Source organism: Hylobates moloch, unplaced genomic scaffold, assembly GCF_009828535.3.
Source record: "Hylobates moloch isolate HMO894 unplaced genomic scaffold, HMol_V3 SCAFFOLD_21, whole genome shotgun sequence".
NCBI classification, from domain to species: Eukaryota; Metazoa; Chordata; class Mammalia; order Primates; family Hylobatidae; genus Hylobates; species Hylobates moloch.
The window spans coordinates 24718727-24723176 of NW_026652296.1; positions in this window are offsets into that span (position 1 = coordinate 24718727).

The window sequence follows — 4450 nt, forward strand, 5'->3', positions numbered from 1 at the left end:
AAGTGTGGTTTGAGTTCCACTGGTTGCACCGAGATGATTTCAAGTGCAACCCAGAAGAACATTTTTTAAAGAGTTGTATATTTACTTTAATGTATGTTAGGAAAACATGTAACTAGCATGTCAACTTGATGATTTCACAAATACTGCTGAGGACAAGGTTAATGTAGCAACAGTTGGGCTAAACTAGTCAATTCATAGAAAGGTATTAAGTAGAAACTGGTACTGGTGTGCTATGGTCTGAATGTTTGTGACCCCTCACCCCCAAATTCCTATGTTGAAATCCTAACCCCCACAGTGATGGTATTAAGAAGTGGGGCCCTTAGGAGGTGATTAGATCGTGGGAGAAGAGCCTTCATGAATGGGATCAATGTTATAAAAGAGGCCGGGCCACGCAATGATCCCATGAATGGGATCAATGTTATAAAAGAGGCCGAGGTGGTCGGATCACCTGAGGTTGGGAGTTCAGGACCAGCCTGGCCAACATGGTGAAATCCCGTCTCTACTAAAAATACAAAAATTAGGCAGGCATGGTGGCAGGAGCCTGTAATCCCAGCTACTCAGGAAGCTGAGGCAGGAGAATCACTTGAACCCGGGAGGCAGAGGTTGCAGTGAGCCCAGATCGTGCCATTCCACTCCAGTCTGGGCAAGAAGAGTGAAACTCAAAAAAAAAAAAAAAAGAAAAAGAAAGAAAGAAACCCTGTCTCTACTAAAAATACAAAAATTAGCTGGGTGTGGTGGCAGGCACCTGTGATCCCAGCTACTCAGGAGGCTGAGGCAGGAGAATTGCTTGAACCCAAGAGGCAGAGGTTGCAATGAGCTGAGATCAAGCCACTGCACTCCAGCCTGGGTGGCAGAGCAAGACTCCGTCTCAAAAAAAAAAAAAAAAAAAAAAAAAATTGGGCCTTCGCCAGACACAGAATCTGCCATTTCCTTCATCTTAGACTTCCCAGCCTCCAGAACTGTAAGAAATAAATTTCTGTTGTTTATAAGCCACTCAGTTGATGGTATTTTGTTCTAACCGCCTGAATGGACTGACACATTGTGGTACATGGATATGGAAAAAGTTGTTAGGCTGATTTAGAAACGATTCAAGTTTGAGAAACTCTGTAGTACGGCAAAACCAAATCCCAAGTTCAAGCAATGATAATAATGATGATCCTGGCTGGGCGCAGTGGCTCATGCCTATAATCCCAGCACTTTGGGAGGCCAAGGCAGGTGGATCATGAGGTCAGGAGATCGAGACCATCCTGGCTAACATGGTGAAACTCCGTCTCTACTAAAAATACAAAAAATTAGCCGGGTGTGGTGGCGGGTGCCTGTAGTCCCAGCTACTCGGGAGGCTGAGGCAGGAGAATGGCATGAACCCGGGAGGCGGAGCTTGCCGTAAGCTGAGATCCAGCCACTGCACTCCAGCCTGGGCGACAGAGAAAGACTCCATCTTAAAAAACATAAAAAATTAAAAAATAATGATGATCCTAAGTGGACTCTATGGGACACCCCCCCAACACCACCTGTTTTCCAGAGCCCTGATGACAATTAGATCTGCCTCAGTGCAGACAAATGCTAATAGCAATAATGGTGGGGCTGTATGCCCAGGCCTGGGAAGGTACAGATGTTGCACTGCCTTTGTTTCCCAAGTCTCAAACTCCTGACCTCAGGTGATCCGCCTGCCTCGGCCTCCCAAAATGCTGGGATTACAGGCATGAGCCACCGTGCCCAGCCATTATTATTAGTATTATTATTATTAAGACAGAATCTCCCTCTGTTGCCCAGGCTGGAGTGCAGTGATGCGATCTCAGCTCACCACAGCCTCCACCTCCCAGGTTCAAGTGATTCTCCTGCCTCAGCCTCCCAAGTAGCTGGGATTACAGGCGTACACCATCACACTGGCTCATTTTTGTTTTTGTTCTGGGTTTTTTTTTTGAAACAGAGTCTCACTCAGTTCCCAGGCTGGAGTGCAGTGGTGTGATCTTGGCTCACTACAACCTCTGCTTCCCGGGCTCAAGCGATTCTCCTGCCTCAGCCTCCCGAGTAGCTAGGATTACAGGCGCCAGCCACCATTCCAGGCTAATTTTTGTATTTTTAGTAGAGACGTGATTTCACTGTGTTGACCAGGCTGGTCTCAAACTGTTGACCTTAGGTGATCTGCCTGCCTCGGCCTCCCAAAGTGCTGGGATTACAGGAGTGAACCACTGCGCCCACCTTCATTTTTGTATTTTTAGTAGAGACGAGGTTTTGCCATGTTGGCCTGGCTGGTCTCAAACTCCTGGCCTCAAGCAATCTGCCCTCCTCAGCCTCCCAAAGTGCTGGGATTACAGGCCTGAGCCAGGGCACCCTGCCATTTAGCTTTCTTGACTCTGTCCAAGCCTAAGCCCTGACCCAGGTCCTGAATCTGCCCCCTGATTGGGCAGTGACACACCAGAATCTGTGGCCTGATCTGAAACAGAAAGCCCTTCAAGAAAGGAATCCTTTAGTTTCCCTGCTTCTAGTCTGAGCTGTGGGTGGTTTCAGGCTGTGTGTACTCAGACTTCTAAATCCCCTATAGTGCCTTCCCAGGGAGCTTGGGAGTCAGATGAGTTGGATTAAAATCCTAGCTTTTTTTCTGGGAACTAGACAAGTGACATAGCTTCTACTCTGTAAAAGGAGGAGAGTAGTAGTACTTACTTCACAGGATTGCTGTGCAGGTTAAATGAGACAATATATGTACAGTGCTGAGCACAGTGCTTGGCCCACAGTATGTGCTCAATTAATTAATTTCTTTACAATTATTAATGCCTATTGCATACCAGGCACTGTGCTGAGTGCCAGGGACATAGGTGAAAACCAGAACAGAAAATAAACTAGTAAATTAATAGGCAGGGCATGTGGCTCATGTTTGTAATCCCAGCACTTTGGGAGGCTGAGGTGGGAGGATTGCTGAGAGCCAGGTGTTCAAGACCAGCCTGAGCAAAAAAGTGAAACTCTGTCTCAACAAAAAAAAAAAAATTTTTTTTTTTTTTTTTTTTAATTAGCCAGCGTGTGGAGATGCACTCCTGTAGTCCCAGGTACTCCAGAGGCTGAAGAAGGAGGATCGCTTGAGCTCAGGGATTCGAGGCTGTAGAGAGTTACGATCGTATCACTGTACTCCAGCCTGGGTGAGAGGGTGAAACCCTGTCTCAAAATTAAATTAATTAAATTAAAAATAGACAAAGCAGGCCAGTCGCTGTGGCTCACACCTGTAATCCCAGCACTTTGGGGGGCCAAGGCAGGAGGATCACTTGAGGTCAGGAGTTCAAGACCAGCCTGGCCAACATGGCATAACCTCATCTCTACTAAAAATACAAAAATTAGCCAGGTGTGGTGGTGCATGCCTGTAATCCCAGATACTAGGGAGGCTGAGGCAGGAGAATTGCTTGAACCCAGGAGGCGGAGCTTGCAGTGAGCTGAGATTACGCCACTGCACTCTAGCCTAGGTGACAGAGTGGGACTTCATCTCAAAATAAATAAATAAATATAGTGAAGCATATAAAGCCAAGTCCTCAGTACAGTGCCTTGCACATAAGAAATGAGCAGAAATGTTCATTACTATTAATAAAATAACAAGATTGTTGATAAATGAAGGAAGGAAATAAGTAGGGCAATGTGATGATAACTGGAAGAGACCTCCTGGAGAAAGGGAGATCAGGAAAGGCTGTCTAAAGAAATAATATTGGAGCTGAGACCCACAGGATGAGAAGAAACTTAGCCTTGCCAAAAGCCAGTGAAGAGCCTTCCAGGTAGACAGCATGTGGAAAGGCCCTGAGGCAGAGAAGAGCTCAGAGAGTGGAAGGAACAGCAAGGAGACTAGCGTGGCTGGGATATAACGAGACAGGGAGAGAGTGGCTCAAGATGGGGCATGAAGCTGGGGGCAGTGGCTTATGCCTAAAGTCCCAGCACTTTGGGAGGCCGGGACGGGCTGGGGAGTGTGGACAGCTTGAGCTCAGTTCAAGACCAGCCTGCGCAACGTGGCAAAACCGTGTCTCTACAAGAAATATAAAAATTAGCTGGGCAGGGTGGCGTGTGTCTATAGTCCTAACTACTTGGGAGTCTGAGGCAGGAGGATCACCTGAGCCCAGGGAGGTCGAGGCTGTAGTGAGCCATAATCACACCACTGCACTGCACTGCAGCCTGGGTGACAGAGTGAGATCCTTCTCAAACAAAAACAAAAACAAAAAAACAAAGATGAGGCACGAGGGACACAAAGGGCAGGTCATGGAGGGCAGTGGTCGTGGAAATAAGTTTGATTTTGTTCTAAGTGTGATGAAAAGCCACTGAAGGCTTAAACAGGAGAGTTATAAGATCCGATTTTTGATTAAAAGTTCATTCTGGCTTCTGTAGGGAGAACGGATTAGAAAGGGGGAGCAGTAGAAACCAGAACAACAACAATTAAGGGGTTATTAGAGTCATCCAAATGAAAGACGTTGCTAGCTTG